A 20424-nucleotide genomic window follows, 5' to 3' on the forward strand; every position below is an offset into this window, starting at 1 on the left:
AAAGGTATTATTTTGAGATAGGCAGGGAGAAAGAGAGAAAGGAACATTGATCCGTTCCTGTATGTGCCCTGACCAGAGATCTCAGTGTGCCAGGACGACACTTTATTCACCGAGTGTTCTAGCTAGGGCTGAATACTAACATTGTACAGCAGAACTTTTTTCAAATATTCTACATGAATATCTTTCTAAAATGATTTTTGTTAAACAGAATTTAAGGAGGAGAATAACATTTATTGAATGGGTACTAGAGTCAGGTACTATACTAAAGATATATATTATCTCATTTAAATGTCAAAACAATCTTTAAAGAAAGGTATTACCATTTGTTTTTAAAGATGAAGAATCTTAACACTTAAGTGAAAAAAGATGAGAACCTAGCTAGATCTGACTCCAAGGTCTATGTTCTAATATACTCTGCATATATTTTTATGATTCCTAAAATTACAAACATAATTGAATTTTCCCACAATAAAATTTTCATTAGGAGCTCTTAAAATCTGTAGTCATCTTTTTTCCTTCTCATCTTTTTAAACCATCTGAATGAGTTACATAGCACAATACAATAATTAATTAACAATAAACTCATTGTCTAATGAGGTGCTATCCCTATATTAAATGGCCCCAAGTTAATGTTTTTCCCGTCACCATCCTTGCTGTCCATTTACCTATAGTGCTTCTACTCCCACACCTAATTTTCACCTTTTAATCTGCTGTGGGATTAGAAAACACACAAATAGACCCTGGCTGGTTGGCTCAGCGGTAGAGCGTCGGCCTGGCGTGCAGGGGACCCGGGTTCGATTCCCGGCCAGGGCACATAGGAGAAGCGCCCATTTGCTTCTCCACCCCCCCCTCCTTCCTCTCTGTCTCTCTCTTCCACTCCCGCAGCCAAGGCTCCATTGGAGCAAAGATGGCCCGAGCGCTGGGGATGGCTCCTTGGCCTCTGCCCCAGGCGCTAGAGTGGTTCTGGTCACGGCAGAGCGACGCCCCAGAGGGGCAGAGCCTTGCCCCTGGTGGGCGTGCCGGGTGGATCCTGGTCGGGTGCATATGGGAGTCTGTCTAACTGTCTCTCCCCGTTTCCAGCTTCAGAAAAATATTAAAAAAAAAAAAAAAAAGAAAACACAAATATCTTAGAATTATGTACAAAACAAGAGATCTTCTCATGCCTGGCCTATGGTGGTGCAGTTGATAGAGAGCTAACCTGGAATGCTGAGGTTGCCGGTTCCAAGCCCTAGGCTTGCCGGGTCAAGGCACATATGCCAAGCAACTATGAGCTGACATTTCTTGGTACACCAACCCCTTCTCCTCTCTCTATAAAATCAGTAAGTTAAATCTTTTTTTTTTTTTTCTTTTGTATTTGTCTGAAGTTGGAAACGGGGAGGCAGTCAGATAGACTCCTGCATGCACCCAACCGGGATCCACCTGGCATGCCCACCAGGGGGCGATGCTCTGCCCATCTGGGGCGTTGCTCTGTTGCAACCAGAGCCATTCTAGCGCCTGAGGCAGAGGCCATAGAGCCATCCTCAGCGCCCGGGCCAACTTTGCTCCAATGGAGCCTTGGCTGCGGGAGGGGAAGAGAGAGACAGAGAGGAAGGAGAGGGGGAGGGGTGGAGAAGCAGATGGGTGCTTCTCCTGTGTGCTGTGGCCAGGAATCGAACCTGAGACTCCTGCACGCCAGGCCAATGCTCTACCACTGAGCCAACCGGCCAGGGCTTTTTTTTTTTTTTTTTTTTGAGACAGAGACAAAGACAGAGAGAGGGGCATAGGGACAGACAGACAGAAAGGAAGAGAGATGAGAAGCATCAATTCTTCGTTGCGGCTCCTTAGTTGTTCACTGATTGCTTTCTCATATGTGCACTGACAGGGGGGGGGGGGGGCGCTCCAGCAGAGCGAGTGCCTCCTTGTTTAAGCCAGAGACCTTGGGCTTCAAGCCAGTGTTTATAGGGTTATGTCTATGACCCCACACTCAAGCCGGATGTGCCCACACTCAAGCTGGCGACCTTGGGGTTTTGAAACTGGGTCCTCTGAGTCCCAGTCCAACACTCTAGCCACTGTGCTACTTACTGTCTAGTCAGGCAGTAAGTTAAATCTTGAAAAATAAATCTTCTAAGCCAGTGCCTTAGATGATTTAGTTCATTAATTTTGTGACAACTGAAGGTTTTTATCTGCTTCTATTAATGTCCTTTTTATTAAGTTTTTAAAATTGATTTTTTAGAGGGGGTCGTGGGGAAGGAAGGGAGAGAAGCAGAGAGAGAGAGACTGATTTATTGTTCTACTTATTCATGCCATCATTGGATGATTCTGGTTTGTGCCGTGACTAGGAATCAAATATGCAACCTCTACAGGTCATGATGACATTCTAACTATAGAACTACCTGGCCTGGGCCAATCTACTTCTTATTCTAAGCTGGAACCTGTCGGGTGGCTCAGTAGATAGAGCATTGTCCCCAAATATCATGGTCGCAGGTTCCATCCCAGGTCAGGGCACACAGGAAAAGCAATTAATGGGTGCACAACTAAGTGGAACAACTAGTCGATGCTTCTCTTTCTCTCCCTTCCCCCCACCCCCCTTCCCTTCCTCTCTCTCTCAAATCAACGGAAAAATTTAAAACAAACAAACAAGCAAAACCTGAACCCTGGATATGTAAAATACTATTCCTTAATAAAGCTAAAAGAATGATATCATTTCATTCAGAAATCTTCCACTAAACCATATTTTCAAGCACAAATCTCTAAATATCACCCACATAAAATGTTATTTTATGATTACATTTCATACACAATCTTTCCAATAAATTTTACTATCAAAAATTAATGAGGGGCCCTGGCCGACTGGCTCAGTGGTAGAGCATCAGCCCAGCGTGTGGATGTCCCAGGTTCAATTCCTGATCAGGGCACACAGGAGCAGCAACCATCTGCTTCTCTACCCCTCCCCCTTTCACTTCTCTCTCTCTTTCCCCACCTCACTTCTCCTCCCCTCCTGCAGCCATGGCTCAAGTAGAGTGACTTGGCCCTAGGCACTGAGAATGTCTGTCTCCCTGGCCTCTGCCTCAGGCACTAAAAAATGGCTCCGGGTTGCAACAGAATAAGGGCCCCAGATGGGCAGAGCAACTCCCCCTAGTGGGCTTGCCAGGTGGATCCCAATCAGGGCTCATGCAGGAGTCTGTCTTTGTCTCCCCTCCTCTCACTAAAAAATTAAAAAAAATAAAAATTAATGAGGCATATATAAAACAAATATATTTTCAAAGAATTGATATTTTCCTGAAAAAAAAAAAATTACTATTAAAAAGAGCAAAAATTGGCCTTGGCTGGTTGGCTCAGTGGTAGAGCACTGGCCTGGCGTGTGGAAGTCCTGGGTTCAATTCCCAGCCAGGACACACAGGAGAAGCACCCATCTGCTTCTCCACCCTTCTGCCTCTCCTTCCTCTCTCTCTCTCTCTCTCTCTTCCCCTCCCACAGTCAAGGCTCCATTGGAGCAAAGTTGTCTGGGGTGCTGAGGATGGCTCCATGGCCACCGCCTCAGGCACTAGAATGGCTTCAGTTACAACTGAAGCATCGCCCCCTGGTGGACACGTCCAGTGGATCCTGGTCCAGGCGCATGCAGCAGTCTGTCTCTCTGCCTCCCCACTTCTCACTTCAGAAAAATACCGGGAAAAAAAAGCTAAAATTTTACTGCACTGAGTCCTAAATATTCTCATATAAATAATTCTTTATCACTTAGTTGTTCTTAGAATTAAATTTATTAATTAAATAAATTTTCCCTAAAGGGGGAGATTAGTATAAAAATTTTAATTATTCTTCTCCACTTAGACCTCCTGTAACCTGCACAAATTTTTACTAATAACATGAAATCTATATTTCACTTCTCACCATCCATTTTAAGATTTCAATTTAAATAGGGAAAGTACCACCCTGGCTGAGTAGCTCATCTGGTTTGACTATCGTCCTGATACGCCAAGGTTGCAGGTTCAATACTTAGATCACATACAAGAATCAACCGCCCTGGCCGGTTGGCTCAGTGGTAGAGCGTCGGCCTGGCGTGCAGAACTCCTGGGTTCGATTCCTGGCCAGGGCACACAGGAGAGGCGCCCATCTGCTTCTCCACCCCTCCCCCTCTCCTTCCTCTCTGTCTCTCTCTTCCCCTCCCGCAGCCAAGGCTCCATTGGAGCAAAGATGGCCCGGGCGCTGGGGATGGCTCCTTGGCCTCTGCCCCAGGCGCTAGAGTGGCTCTGGTCACGGCAAAGCGACGCCCCGGAGGGGCAGAGCGTCGCCCCCTGGTGGGCAGAGCGTCGCCCCCTGGTGGGCGTGCCGGGTGGATCCTGTTCGGGCGCATGCGGGAGTCTGTCTGACTGTCTCTCCCCGTTTCTGGCTTCAGAAGAATACAAAAAAAAAAGAATCAAAGAATGAAGGCATAAATAAGTGGAACAACAACTTGATGTTTCTTTCTTTCTCTCTCTCTCTCCTTTTCTTTCTCTCTAAAATCAATAAATAGTGCTAGCCCGACTGCTCAGCTGGTTAGAGCATCCTCCCAAAGTGCATAGATTGCTGGATCAATCCCCGGTCTTGGCATACATACACAAGAACAGACAGATGTTCCTGTCTCTCTCTTTCTCCCTTCTTCTCCCTCTAAAACCAATAAAATAAACATTAAAAAAATCAATCAATAAACATATTTTAGAAAAAACAAAATAAATAAATGGGGGAAGTACAATCTTGAATTTAAGATAAGGATAAAATAATATTTTCAAGGCCCAAAACTGAAACTTCAAACTTAGTAGCAACTATAAATTTACAAAAGTTCAACTTTATTATGTTATTCCAGAAAGAAAAAAAACCTAATGGTTTTCTCCCTTAATAAGCCAACTAAAACAATCCAAAAAGCTAAAAACCAATTGCTTCTCTAACTGTATCTATGTTTTTGGAGCAAGTCACATATAAAGCCCAGATCAAGGTTTCTAAAATATATTCAACAAGGGATTGAAAACAGCATCAGGCAAACCATCACTCTAAATATTCGCAAAAGTTATCTAAGCCTGACCAGGTGGTGGCGCAGTGGATAGAGCGTCGGACTGGGATGCGGAAGGATCCAGGTTCAAGACCCCAAGGTTGCCAGCTTGAGTGCGGGCTCATCTGATTTGAGCAAAAAGCTCACTGGCTTGAAGGCCCCACGGTCAAGGCACATATGAGAAAGCAATCAATGAACAACTAAGAAGTCGCAATGCGCAACGAGAAACTAATGATTGATGCTTCTCATCTCTCTCCGTTCCTGTCTGTCTGTCCCTGTCTATCTCTGCCTCTGTAAAAAAAAAAACCCCAAAAAAACAACAAAATAAACAAACAAAAAAAAAGTTATCTGAAAAAAAGTAGTTACAAAGTTAGATTCATAAGAATAGGATAAATTAGTTTCAATCTAATAATTATTTCCCAATAAAACCTCTAATAAGTCCAAATAAGTCTGTTAATTTTCTAAGTTGCTTGTATACATTAAGAAAAACCAAAAGGCAAACAATTTATAGATAACTGACTGAATAAATTGCTCACATTTGTATGTAACATTGAAATTTAGTTAATTCTCACAACCCAATGAGGAAACACAAACGAGTCTGAGAGTTTGAGCACAACTCCTCTGGAGTGATTAAAACTAAAACTGCAAATTGCTGTGACCTCCAACTTTTCTCCCATAAAATACGCCTGGCAGCAGCCTACAATACTTGGAAAAGCATGCAAAGAATGAGGTGGGTTTTGATTCCTAATAATCATATCCCAAAGTTTTCCTTGCAATTTCAATCATACATAGTAATCTTCCTCAGTCTTGGCTTAAAATAATTTTTCATTAAATCTGAAAAGATAGAAAGTAAAATGGTGGTAGCCAGAGACTAGGGAGAGAGGGGATTGATAATTCCTGCTTAATAAGTATAGAGTTTCCTTTTGGAATGATAAAAATGTAATAGAATTAGAGGTGGTAGTTGCAAACATTGTGAATGTACTGCCACTGTACTGTTTACTTTGAATGATTAATTTTGTTATGGGAATTAAACCTCAATAAAAATCTATGTTGAGAGATAAAATTGACCCCTTTAGAACTCTTCTTAACATTGCTACCATGTTCAAATGCTATTCGGATCTAAAAGATTTTTAGCTCAAATGCATTACAAGTTAAATTATTCCATTTGCTCAGTAATAGAAGTGTACTGACATCAGTGCTAAAATGCTCAAGAAACATCAAAAGCATACTGCTGACGTACATTTGTAAATAATCTCAAAGAAAAATGTGGAAGAACCTTAAAACACTTATTCCTCTATGACAGAATGCAATTTCAGTCAGCTTAACTGTGCATGGAAAGTGAATTCTAAAGTTTTTACAAGAATTCTTTTCCCAAACCTCAACCAATCAGGAAAAAACACTGTAAACTGATAAGTCTCTAATTATAAAAAGTAAACAGGCACAAATATAATCACGGATATAAATAAAGACGCTAAAGCTAACTAATCATCTTAGAGAGGCAGGGCAACATTACCTGGGATTAGTAAACTTCACAAAATATATTGAATCTACCTTAAGAAACTTTGGAGTGAGAAAAATTCCTTTGTATAAATCTTGACAAAAATAATCTTATGTCATAACCTCTAAGGCCAGCTCATATCCAGTCTAGACTCCAGGATTAAACAAAAGAAAAAGAAATCTTAAAGAGGACCTTATGAAACAGGCTGATTTTGAAATCTACTGTGACTGTTTTGATGCAGGCCAGTCTGAGAATTTAAATCCATGGAATCCAACTCCCCAAAAATACCTGAACTTCTGAGCACTGACAGGGCCAAAGCTAAACCAGGTCAGAATACCCTGCCAAGGAACATCTTGCTCTGAGGTGTCCACCAAACAAGGATCATTTATCAGTTTATCCTTCACTTTGCTGGCTGACAACCACTTTCAAGATATATACAAGTGTAAACGGATTAGACCCCATCAAACTCCATTTCAAGCCCTAAGATCTACAGATGAAAAAAAAAATGCTGCAGAATTCTTAATGATCTATGGCTTTTAAAAAGTATAAACGAAGAATTTTAAATGTTGACTGACCCAACTTGAAACATCAATGAATGTTACTAAAGTCAGTTTTGAACTTCCATAAAGTATTTCAAAAGCACAACTTAGTAACTGCTTACATAACAAATTAAAGCCATAAAACAATTCCACAAATTTGCCCTATGAAAGTGGTATGAATTTCTATATTCAAAGCACTCAGAGTTGCTAAAAGCAAAAACGGTTTCTTTTGTAATTCATAGGAATAAATTCAAACTTATATTGGAATATTTGGAAGGATACATATAATGATTCTAGAAAGGATATTAGGGCTAAAGGCAAGTACAGTATTACAAAACAGTTCACAGTCAAAACAAGATGCTTCGAAGTTTAACCTTGATACATATGGTAGCAGTATTAAAACATCTAATTTGTGTCACAGGACCTGGATTTGAGTAAACTTTTACCTATTAATTATGTGGCCTTTTTGCTAGTTACTTAGCAGCTTCTCCTAGCCTCAGATTCTTCATATATAAAATGAGAATATTACAGCCTAATTAGGAGGATGAAACGAGAATGTTTTTATTCATTCAACAAACATGCTTTGAAAACTAATATTTTTGTACAAAAAAACCTTTCCAAATCTTTTTAAATGAATGAAACATATATTAACTTTCAGTATTACTAGGAAAATGCAAACCTGATGCTCAAGATATGGCCCCGAAAGCTCTTAGAAGGAAATTCTTAAATATTACTTTAGAAATTCTGAACTGAAATAATCAGAATAAACTTTGATAACTAAGATATGACAGTTGAAGGATTAAATCTTTAAAAAGTTTTGACACAAATAAAAACAGAATTCTTCAAGAGACTTTTCGATGTTAAACAGAAATGAATAGGGACCCAGACTCAACTCATAAATGAATCAACATCCAATTTCAAATACAAAATCTTAACACTAAAAAAGCTTTGTTTTCATGGCCCTGGCCGGTTGGCTCAGTGGTAGATTGGGCGCATGCGAGAGTCTGTCTGACTATCTCTCCTCGTTTCAAGCTTCAGAAAAAAAATAAATAAATAAAATAAAATAAGAAAAAAAAAAAAGCTTTGTTTTCAGCCTGACTGGTGGTGGCACAGTGGATAGTGTGCCAACCTAGGACACTGAGGTTCGAAACCCCAAGGTCTCCAGACTTGGGCACAGGGTCACAGGCTTGAGCACAGGATCCCTGACACGATCCTATGGTTGCTGGGTTGAGTAAGGGGTCACTGGCTTGGCTGGAGGGCCCCCTCCCCAAGTCAAGGCAGTATGAGAAGCAATCAATGAACAACCAAAGTGCTGCAACTATGAGCTGATGCTTCTAATCTCTCTCCCTTCCTGTCTCTTTCTCTTTCTCTTTCTCTTTCTCTTTCTCTTTCTCTCTCTCTCTCACACACACACACCAAAAAAAACAAAACACTTCAGAAAAATATTAGGCATGAGTCAAATTAGTCCCTGACACAATATATTTTTCATAACAAAGCACACTAACCACTTACAATTTACAAACTCATAAATTACTAAAATTGTTGTAATAGGTTTAGGATCGCAGAAAAATTTAAGAGCCATTGCAATATAGACTTTACTTACATTCTGCACTGACCTAATAAAATTTAGCATTAAAAAAACTGATTGGAGCACTTAAAAAGTGTCCTTTCTGGCCTGACCAGGTGGTGACGCAGTGGATAGAGCGTTGGACTGAGATGCAAAACACCCAGGATCGAGACCCCAAGGTCGCCAGCTTGAGCACGGGCTCATCTGGTTTGAGCAAAAGCTCACCAGCTTGGACCCAAGGTCGCTGGTTCGAGCAAGGGGTTACTCGGTCTGCTGAAGGCCCACGGTCAAGGCACATATGAGAAAGCAATCAATGAATAACTAAGGTGTTGCAACGAAAAACTGATGATTGATGCTTCTCGTCTCTCTCCGTTCATGTCTGTCTGTCCCTATCTATCCCTCTCTCTGACTCTTTCTGTCCCTGTAAAAAAAAAAAAGTGTCCTTTCTGAAAATTATTCCCAGAAAATTCATTAGCAGGAACCATGCAAAAGTTGTTCCTTTCCTCATCATTTAAATAGTCAAAGCATCCCCAACATTGCTATGCTATGCATAAAATGAAAGTCATTCATATTCATCCACTATATTTCAAGCCTAAACAAGATATTTCATCCTCCACATTTTATCCAACTGCTTGCCTATTTACTATCAACTCTTGTGGAAGAACTAAGGACTACAGCAGATCATTAAACTGCATATACTGTAACCTGAAAAATGCTTTGAATTACAACAGACATGGACAACAATTCTAATTAGAAATTTACCCTAAAGATGAATGAAAGATATTAACTGGCATGTCCTCTGTACAGGTCAATCTTCCTCTTAAGAATACAATCTAGATGGACCACACAATTTAGGGTTAGAGTGGAAAGTAATCTTTTGGATGCATCCAAACTATTTTTAATGCACATTTCTGCACACCTAGGTAGAAACTGGAATAGAAATAACCTGAATAATTTTCCCCCACTTGGAAATGGACCTGGTCGATGCCTTTAAACAATTAAGTGTAGGAGAAATAGTAGTTAATTGCTGATGTTTCAGCCACCGGTACCATAGGGCAAATATAATGAACAGCTGTCTCTTGATAAGTTTAACCAGTCAAAACAGAACAGTTGTTTCCAATTTTTGAAAATTATAATAAAGTTTTGAAATCTTATATGCTTTAGAAAACAAATGTGGGCCCTGACCTGGTAGCTCAGTTGGTTAGAGCATTGTCTGGACTTGGAAAGTTTGCAGGTCGATCCCTGGTCAGGGCTCAGGCAAAGAGTCAACCAACAACTGCAGGAATAAGTGGAGAAACAAATCATGCTTCTCTCTCTTTCACTCTTTCAAAAATCAACAAAGGCCCTGGCTGGTTGGCTCAGTGGTAGAGCGTCGGCCTGGCGTGCGAAAGTCCGGGGTTCGATTCCCGGCCAGGGCACACAGGAGAGGCGCCCATCTGCTTCTCTACCCCTCCCTCTCTCCTTCCTCTCTGTCTCTCTCTTCCCCTCCCGCAGCCTAGGTTCCATTGGAGCAAAAGATGGCCCGGACGCTGGGGATGGCTCCTTGGTCTCTGCCCCAGGTGCTAGAGTGGCTCTGGTCGCGACAGAGCGTCGCCCCCTGGTGGGCGTGCCGGGTGGATCCCGGTCGGGCGCATGCGGGAGTCTGTCTGACTGCCTCCCTGTCTCCAGCTTCAGAAAAATACAAAAAAAAAAAAAAAAAAAAAATCAATAAAGAAAAAGAATAAGAGAAAGAAGAAAAAACAAATGTCAAACTCAGAGGAAAGGGTTGGTCTTGAATAATTTTAGGACAAGTTACTGAAAGACAAAATTAGAGCATGAGGCAGGACACAGGAAGTTCTGGCCTGCAGAACCACTTCTGTCTCTTGAAGGAATGCTCCACCGGGTCCATTTCATGCTAGTTATTTCTGTTTCTTATGCGGCACATTAATAATGAACATCGGTTGGTGTGAAACAAAGTTCTCTTCAGAGACTACGATTTGTCTTCGCGTTGCCAGTAAGTGGCTTTGTTTTCAGGTCCGTGGACGAGTCTGGGATGTCAAGAGTAACATTACGAGTACTCCAAAAGCGCCCTTGTTCCACTCTCACCCGGGACGTGGGCATCTCTGACGTATAGAGAGCACTGATGCCTAGAGATGTGTAAAGAGGAGGACCATCCCTTAGACCTCCATCCCTCTCCATCCCTTCTCGCTAATCACCTTTTTACCTTGCACATTTTTTGTTGTTGCACTTAAAATTTTTTTGAAAAGACACCTGCGTCCCCACTTTCCCTGTCTCGCCAGCAGGAAGAAAGAAGGCTATCGGGCTCGATCTCCAGGGAAATAAGACGTCGTAAAACCCACTGGGCCCAGAAGGGGAGCGCCCAAGGGGCTGGGAAGAGAGCAGCCCCGCGGGGGAGGGGGGCAGAGGCAGCGCCTGTATACAGACGCCTACACCTCCTCCACCCCTCAGGCTGGGGGGTCCAGAGGCGTCTCCCCGCCGCTGTCTCCTCCCCGCCGGGTCCCGGGAGTCGCAGAGGCGCTAGGCAGCCGGCTGGCCCCCTCTCCCCGGCCGGAGCCGCGCTCGCCCTCCCCCAGTCCCGGGCGGCGTCCGCACCTCCTCCCGGCCTACCCACCCGCAAGCCCTCCAGGCGGCACGCCGAGGCCTGAGGCCTAGAGGCCGCTGGCCACTGCCAAGCCCCTCGGCCGGGCGGGCGGCCGCGGCCCGCGAGCGGAGGCCGGGCAGGGACAGCCCCTTCCTCGCCACCGCCGCCGCCGCCGCCTATTGTTCCCGACCCCGGCCGGGCCAGGCCGCGCCACCCCGCTTCCCCCGCAGCCGTCGTCCGCTCACCGCGCTGGTCCGAGCAGCAGCTCCTCTCAGCTCCGAGTCCCCGCGGCCGTCGCCACCGCCGCGGCAGCCACCGCCGCCGCTGCCGCTGCCACCGTCGACTCTGCCTCTGTCCCAGGCCGCCGGGCCACGGCCGCCGCCACCACCGCCACCGCCAGCGCCGCCTCCGGCCCCCCACCTGCTGCTGCTGAGGCTGCTCCGGCAGCAGGGGCCATCTTGTTGGTCGGCCTCCTCTTCCTCCTCCTCCACCTCCTCCTCCTCCTCCTCCTCCTTTGCCGCCGCCGCCGCCGCCCGGTCTCTCTTGTCCTCGTCCCCTTCCTCTTCCTCCGACTCCCGCCCGCACTGAAGACTGGGGCGGGGACCGGACGAGGCTCCGCCTCCGGGGGCGGGGCCGGCGGCGGGGCGGGGCGGGAGGGAAGCTCTGAGTCACCCACCACCGACGCCCCGCGGGGAGGCTGGGGACGCGCTCCGCCCGGACCCGGAGCGCAACACGCCCTGAGCCGGGGAACTGGTCCCTCCGACCGCCCGGCTCAACCCCCCCAGCGCCTCTGCGCCCAGCGGGCAGGTGGCCAGACGGTGAAGGTGAATTAGAAAATTCCTGACGTTGCTATCCTATTCCGGACCACCTCTAACCCCCTTGGCTTCTCAGCTCTTGTCCCTCCTTTCTGGTTCCTTTGCCATAGCTCGCCTCTCCCAACCCAGAAGAATTTGTTCTTACTTCATTTTATCCAGGTTCTCCATCACACTTGCTTTGCCCTGGTTACCCCTCTCAAGAGTCCCCAAAGAGTTCAGCCTCCCAACTGGACGAACCGGCCCAAAGGCCTGCACGCTCATTGCTCCAGAACGTGCCCCAGGCCCCTGTGAGCAACAGTAAGAGCTCTCTGGGAGGGACGGGGCTTGGGGAGAGGGAGACAGGAAAAGATTCGGTCCCTGAAGGAGCTTCTGGACCTAAAAGCTAACTTTGTGATGACTGAAAGTTTCTTCTCCCTCATGAAGAAGGTGCCCTTTTGCTTTGGGGTAACCAGAGACCTCTGCAGGGCAATTCGGTTTATCCAGATTCTGGCGTGTAATAAGAGCGACAATTGGAATGCTTGTTGTACCATGCAGTCCTAATTTCGAAATAGTCGTCTTATTAGAATAGAGGAGAGAGATGGTCCTCAAATAAGCACCCAGTTAATAGATAGTCCTCTGTATTATCACCCCCATTGTTTACTCCAAATCTTGGCCAAGAGTGCGGAGATTTTGCTTTCCTGTCCTTTCTTCACTGCACGCATCCCCGATACCAAGGAAAGTGCTGAACTATATTTAGAGACGCTTCTGTTTTTATCATGATAAAATCCATTCCCTATGACAGATAGTGTTTTTATGTTATTTGTAAATAATATATCACACTCCTCCCTGAACTTTGAGCAGGGGAGAGTTTTTAGTTGCTAATACCCTCCTGCTCCTCAGATTTCAGCTTCTTTTTAGACCTATTGATCTTTCTGTTGATTGGAAATGACTGCCTTTGAAGTGAACTAAATCTCTAACTTTGCCTTCAATCTGCTAATTAGTAACTCCAATCCTACAAAGCGCAAATTTCTAGCTACCACAGAGGGATTGGGCTAACATATGCTAACCGAACATCTATCTCAAATGGCCAGGTCTCAGTCCCCTGCTAGGAAAATACAGATTAATCTGTTCCTGCTTTTCCTCCTCCTCCCTTCTTTTCACTCCTAGGGAACCTTCCACAACAGAAGGTTTTAGTGGCTGTTGCTAGGCAAACATGCCAACTTAACTTGCTTTAGGGGAAGCCAGGAACTTCCATTTTGACCTAGCAACCTAGATAATATTCTTTGAGCTATTAATAGTTGTACCTCTGTTGGTAAAACTCCTTCAAGATTTCGTTTAAGTGGTAGAGGGTCAGCCTGGCATGCAGAAGTCCCGGGTTCGATTCCCGGCCAGGGCACACAGGAGACGCGCCCATCTGCTTCTCCACCCCTCCCCCTCTCCTTCCTCTCTGTCTCTCTCTTCCCCTCCTGCAGCTGAGGCTCCACTGGAGCAGAGATGGCCCGGGCGCTGGGGATGGCTCCTCGGCCTCTGCCCCAGGCGCTAGAGTGGCTCTGGTCGCAGCAGAGCGACGCCCTGGAGGGGCAGAGCATCGCCCCCTGGTGGGCAGAGCGTCGCCCCCTGGTGGGCGTGCCGGGTGGATCCTGGTCGGGCGCATGCGGGAGTCTGTCTGACTGTCTCTCCCCGTTTCCGGCTTCAGAAAAATACAGAAAAAAAAAAAAAAAGATTTCATTTAAAAATAGAATTTTAAAGTTAAATTTATTTCATCAATATTTCAGTTAAGAATAAGTTTTAAATGAATGGGCTTCACAAAATACATTTTTTAAAACTTTTCCTTTGATTTGAGAGAGAGAGAGTTAAGGAGAGAGGGGAAAGAAGAGAGAAGGAAAGACAGGAGGGAGACAGAGAGAAGCATCAACTCGTTTCACTTATTGTAATTGTTCCATTTTGTTCTGCACTCATTGATCGTTTCTTAGGTGCCTGATGTGTGTGTAACCCCAGAACTCTGATGTGCAGGATAGATGCTTTATCCACTGAGCCACCCAGTCAGGGCCCCAAAATTCATTTTAATGATATAGTAATTAAACAAACATTTGGCAGAAAAAGGTGAAGGGCAGCTTTGAAGTAAACACTGAAGTGTTTACAATAAAAACTAATCTGTGAGAAGTCATTTATATGCTTTAAACTCCCCAGTTAGGCTGAACGTACAAGATACAGAGAATAGTTTAATCCTTGAGACTGAGTCTATTTAGATGAAAGATAATATAGTTATTCAGTGAAGGGGTAAAAGGTAGTCTGGATATTATTCCCAAGTTAATTCTATAAGAATTTTAGCTAGTGAATTAAGCTCCGTTTTTCTCATTTTGCTGTTTAAAAGTTTTTGCTATGTTATTGTTAGGTAATAGTAACATTTTTCAGAGTGTTGAAATATAAGATTAAATATATTGACATTTAAATTTTATATATTTTAAAATTATATATATTTAATCATCTAAACTCCTAAAAGTGCATAATTTGTTTTAATACAGTAATACTTATATTAATACAAATCCGTGGCTGAATAGTTCAGTTGGTTAGAGTGTCATCCTGACATGCTGAGGTTGTGGGTACGATCCCTGGTTAGGGCACATAAAAGAATCAACCAAAGACAGTGTGAATAAGTGGAACAACAAATCAATGTTTCTCTCTCTCTCTTCTCTCTCTAAAAATCAATGAATAAAAAATTTAAAAATAAAATTATCAAGAAAATTTGTATTAATACAGTAAAACAGTGTTTGAAAAGTACCTTGAGCTCAGATAACACATTAAGAATGAATTGCCAAAGACAAACAGGTTACAGTAAATGTTTTATAGTCTTTTGTACTTAGAAATCACTATTTTGTAGCTTTAACACAATTTAGTTTTATTTTATAATTTATTATTTAATTCTGATATAGAATGCCTAGAAATTTAGACTGTGTCTGGTCCACCACCATTGATATACTATGAAAATTAAATGAGTTGTTTCATGTAAACAACTTAGAACAGCACGTGGCACTTAGTACTAACATTTTTTTTAATCCATTTTCTGTGTGTTATTATAGTCTTTAGTTTCTTGATCAACTAAGGATAAGTCATCAAGTATATTTTTGCTGTTAGCATGAATCCTAAAACAGTATTAATGCTGTGTTTTAGATAACATGCAAATCAGAGTACATAATGCCTTATGGATTTTTTCAATGTATTTCTGATGTGCCTGTATTATATTGTTTTTCCTTAGATTATTTGTTCATTTATTCATGAGAGTAACCTATGCTTTTTAGGTTATGTTAGATGATTTCTTTTTTAAAGTTACTACATGCTTAAAAATTGCTCTGGGGAAAAAATTGATCTGAAATGTATATTTATCAACCTAAAGCATTGTTTGTCATATTAAAGCTAGAAAAGACCTTAGCTAGCAACCCACTTATTTCAGTAAATGAGACAGAGTCTAAGAAAGGTCAGATGTGCCACACATCTCCTTGACTTCTTAGTTATAAATACTATATTATTGTGGAGGAGCCCAAAGAGCTGGAAAGGCTGGGATGGGAAGAGAAAATACAAAGATGAATGAATCATGTGTCCCTGCCTTAAAAAAAAATGTAGTAGGAGTAATACAGTAAGATATGCAAGTCAACAAATAGAGTATAAAGTAGCTTGGTGATGATTGCATAGGAACCACAAAGTTCTGTGAAAATTAAAAGGCAGAAATAGTAGGAATCTTCACGCTAATGTCACAGAATCTACCTTTTGACAGGTTGCAATATTATGTACGATATTAGATGTGTACGCACACAGGCCTAGAAGTACGTCCAGCTCTCAATTCAAAGTGGGGGGTGAAGGGTGAGGAAGAATAAGAAATGGGAAGTTGGAAGTGTAAGAATAGAGTTTGGATGAACTAAAAAACGTGGTTAAAGTAGGGGCTGAGGGGGAATGACATGCTCAAACACAAACACAGGCACAAATAGGGAGTACTGAAGCCGAGTCATTTGAATTTTCTGAACTGCTTCTGGCAGAATAAGGGTGGAAAGCCAAGTGAGTCCTCTCCATCCTTCCCTCCCTCCTCTCCCCTATACATACATAGATGCTCCATAACCTACTTCTTCCCCCTGTCCATATTCCTCTTACCCGTGTTCATTATAATAAATCACTAAAAAATAAACAAAATATAGGGGAAGATGTCCTGAGCAAGTACACGAATGCAGTATGAGAAAACAAATACCTTCTGACCTACTCTTCATCTTTAAGGTCTAATCCTAAATTAGGCCCAAGTCAGGCTCTGTAAACTAAGCCAAACATGTTGTCTTAGATTGCCTTAGGTTGCCTTAGATCCAGGGTAGCTATCCAATGTAATCATGGCCGGTGTAATACAAGCCAGTTCTGAGATTTCAGGAACTAGGTCCTGTAGACTTGATTTCAAAAGAGCTAAATAAAATGATGTTTCTGATGTTTCCTACCTGAAGTTACTTCTGAGCTGACCTACATCCCATGAAGGCTTCCAGCCCAACATTGAGCATGTCCGAACTTCAACTTACCTTCTCTGACTCATCTCAGGGTGATCGGAAACAGCACCCCTTTACTAAAGAGGCATCAAACAACTTTCAACAAAGAGACCCATACTAGGCACTACTTTAAAGTGTCATTTTGCCCACTTTTCACTGAGCAAAACTAAGTAGAATGCTGTTGTTCTTCATCATATTGTTAGTTTGCTAGGGCAGCCATAACAAATACAACAGACTGGATAGCTTAAACCAGTGGTCCCCAACCCCCGGGCCACAGACCAGTACCGGTCCGCAGAGAAAGAATAAATAACTTACATTATTTCCGTTTTATTTATATTTAAGTCTGAACGATGTTTTATTTTTTAAAAATGACCAGATTCCCTCTGTTACATCCGTCTAAGACTTACTCTTGACGCTTGTCTCGGTCACATGATACATTTATCTGTCCCACCCTAAAGGCCGGTCTGTGAAAATATTTTCTGACATTAAACTGGTCCGTGGCCCAAAAAAGGTTGGGGACCACTGGCTTAAACAACAGAAATTTTCTCACAATTCTCTGGAGGCTATACATTCAAGATCAAGGTATAGGCAGGTTAGATTTCTTCCAAGGATTTTCTCCTTGGCTTGTGGAGGCCATCTTCTCCCTCTGTCTTCATATGGTCTTCATTTCATGTCTGTCTGTGTCCTAATTACCTCTCCTTATAAAGACACCAGCCTTATTGGGTTAGGGCCTATCCATATGACCTCATTTTTCTTTAATTATTTTTTAAAGCCCCTATCTCCAAATAGAGCCACATTCTGGGGTACTACAAAGATTTATGACTATAGTATGTGAATTTTGTGGAGAGGAGTGGACATAATTTAGCCCATGACAATAATAAATTCTCACTTTAAGAATATTAAACTAATGAATAAAACGTACCCTTCTGAATGTACTATTTTAAATCTACCTAGTTTAATCTGAAGCTTTTCTTTTTCTAATTATTCCTTGTATTATAAAATATTAATGCTTTTGAGGGTATAAACTATCAACCAGAAATAGGATACTAAAGTAAAAAATTGATTCCCAAAAGTATAATACCTGAGTCACACTATTAGATATTAGAAAACACATATGAGAATATAAATAACCTGAGGACTAGTATGAAAGGATTACTGTTTATTTATATAGCTAGTAATTTGAGTTACTAATTTAGAGTTCCATCTTGTCTAAATAAGAAATAATAGGAATATTGAAATGAAATATATTTTGTAACTGAATGATATCCTCTAGCACAGGGGTTGGGAACCTATGGCTTGTGAGCCAGATGTGGCTCTTTTGATGGCTGCATCTGGCTCGCAGACAAATCTTTAATAAAAAAAAAAAACGTTAAAAATATAAAACATTCTCATGTATTACAATCCATTCATTTCCTTCTGCTCATGTTCATGGTTGCAGGTGGCTGGAGCCAATCATAGCTATCCTCCGGGAGAATACCAAATTTTTATTGGATGATGCGTAATGTAACGGGTCGTTGTATGGCTCTCACAGAATTACATTTTAAAATATGTGGCGTTCATGGCTCTCTCAGCCAAAAAGCTTCCCAACCCCTGCTCTAGCGCAAATGTATTTTCAATATTTGTTGGACAGCCCTGGCCGGTTGGCTCAGTGGTAGAGCGTCAGCCCGGTGTTTGGAAGTCCTGGGTTAGATTCCTGGTCAGGGAACACAGGAGAAGCACCCATCTCCTTCTCCATCCTTCCCCCTTTCTTTTCTCTCTCTCTCTTCCCCTCCCACAACCAAGGCTCTATGGGGACAAAAGTTAGCCCCAGTGCTGAGTTGGCCTCTGCCTCAGGCACTAGAATGGTTCCGGTTACAGCTGAGCAACGCCCCAGATGGGCCAAGCATTTGCACCTGGTGGGTATGCGGGTGGATCCCGGTCAGATGCGGTTGCATGCGGGAGACTGTCTGTTTGCCCCCCCCCCCACCCCGCTTCTCACTAAATAAATATCTGGACACTCTTAGGTTTATCATGTCATGAGTAGCCACCAGTTAAGGAAAAGTTGGATCTTCATTTGTAAATCATTCCATGATTTGAAACTAGATTTGAAAGTGTGCTTTAAGCAAGGAGAGGAAATTACTTTTTGCTCTATGCCTTACTTTCTGGTCTTGGGGGAGTCTTCTTCTCTCTCTCGCTCTCTTTATTTATTTGTTTTTTTGAGAGAAAGAGAGAAGCAGAAAGGGAGAGAGAGAAGAAGCATCAACTCATAGTTGTGTCACTTTTTTAGTTGTTCATTTATTGCTTCTCATACATGCCTTGAACAGGGGGGGCTCAAACCAAGCCAGTGACCCCTTGCTCAAGCCAGAGAGACCTTTGGGCTCAAGCTGGCAACCTTGGGGTTTTGAACCTGCGTCCTCAGTGTCCCAAGTCAATGCTCTATCCACTACACCACCATCAGTCAGGCATGGACTTGGGGGAGTCTTTACAGTTCTTTATACTGTTCCAAGAAGTTAGGCATTAAAAAATAAGCTCTGCTGCCTGACCAGGTGGTGGTGCAGTGGATAGACCGTCAGACTGGGATGAGGAAGGACCCAGGTTCAAGACTCCGAGGTCGCCAGCTTGAGTGCAGACTCATCTGGTTTGAGCAAAAGCTCATCAGCTTGGACCCAAGGTCGCTGGCTCGAGCAAGGGGTTACTCGGTCTGCCGAAGGCCCGCGGTCAAGGCACATATGAGAAAGCAATCAATGAACAACTAAGGTGCCGCAACGAAAAACTGATTATTGATGCTTCTCATCTCTCTCCATTCCTGTCTGTCTGTCCCTCTCTCTGACTCTCTCTCTGTCTCTGTTAAAAAAAAAAAAAAAAGAGCTCTGCTACTTGGAGGCAGGTCACAACCCACACAGAAATGTCCCTCTGGTAGAGTCCTCATTGAAGATGATTATTCAGCTTCATGTTACTCCATGAGTTTGTGTCTCTCTTAAATCCTCTACATTTGAATAATGTTTTACTTGAAAGTTCTGGTCGTGTGTGTGTGTGTGTGTGTGTGTGTGTGTGTGTGTGTGTGTGTGTGACAGAGAGAGAGAGAGAGAGAGAGAGAGACAGACAGAAAAGGAGAGAGATGAGAAGCATCAATTTTTCATTGCTGCTCCTTAGTTGTTCATTGATTGCTTTCTCATATGTGCCTTGACTGGGAGAGGCTACAGCAGAGTGAGTGACCCCTTGCTCAAGCCAGTGACCTTGGGCTTCAAGCCAGCAACCTTTGGGCTCAAGCTAGCAACCATGGGGTCATGTCTATGATCCCACGCTCAAGCCAGCAACCCCGCACTCAAGCTGGAGAGACCATGCTCAAGCCAGATGAGCCAACGCTCAAGCTGCAACCTTAGAGTTTCAAAACTGGATCCTCTTCATCCCAGTCTGTCACTCTATCCACTGCGCCACTACCTGGTCAGGCAGAAAGCTCCAGTCTTTTCTCAACTGTGCTACCTTTAACTAACAGGAGAATTCTGCAGCCATACTGAGGCTAGTCATTCTCAGACAGGCCAGTATAGCATCCATAATGGGAAGTACCTACAGCTCCCCCAGAGGAGAAGCAAATCACAAGGGACAAGAGTCAGAGTCCTTCTCCACCTGGATATTTGTCTTCTGTTGTCAATCTTGGACACACAGAAGACCTAGTGCCAACCCTTACTCCACTGCTCACTAGTTATGTGAGCTTGGACAAGTTAAGCTTACTTAGAAAGCTTCAATTTCCCTAACTATAAGCTAAGGATTGTAAAATGTGTTTTAGATGGTTTTTAGGAGATTAAAATGAGAAAATAAATGTAGAGCCTCCTGTACAGTGCCTGGATCTATCAGAATGGGAGTTATTTTAAATTACACTAGATATTATGTGTTGAATTAGGCTGGTGATTCTCAGTTTTGCTGTAAACTTTTAAAACCCGTATTTA

The 20424-nt window shown here is 43.1% G+C and overlaps 1 protein-coding gene across 3 annotated transcripts in view; it reads right to left on the reverse strand.

The window, feature by feature from the left end:
- RC3H1 (ring finger and CCCH-type domains 1) overlaps positions 1 to 11733 on the reverse strand; it is an 84620-nt gene extending 72887 nt beyond the window's left edge. For all 3 annotated transcript variants that reach the window (XM_066371549.1, XM_066371550.1, XM_066371548.1), the window contains exon 1: positions 11433 to 11733. The gene's annotated coding sequence lies outside the window, so the exon portion shown is untranslated. The remainder of the gene's footprint in view (positions 1 to 11432) is intronic.
- Positions 11734 to 20424: the final 8691 nt, after the last annotated feature.

The sequence above is a fragment of the Saccopteryx leptura genome, chromosome 2, assembly GCF_036850995.1.
Source record: "Saccopteryx leptura isolate mSacLep1 chromosome 2, mSacLep1_pri_phased_curated, whole genome shotgun sequence".
Taxonomy (NCBI): domain Eukaryota; kingdom Metazoa; phylum Chordata; class Mammalia; order Chiroptera; family Emballonuridae; genus Saccopteryx; species Saccopteryx leptura.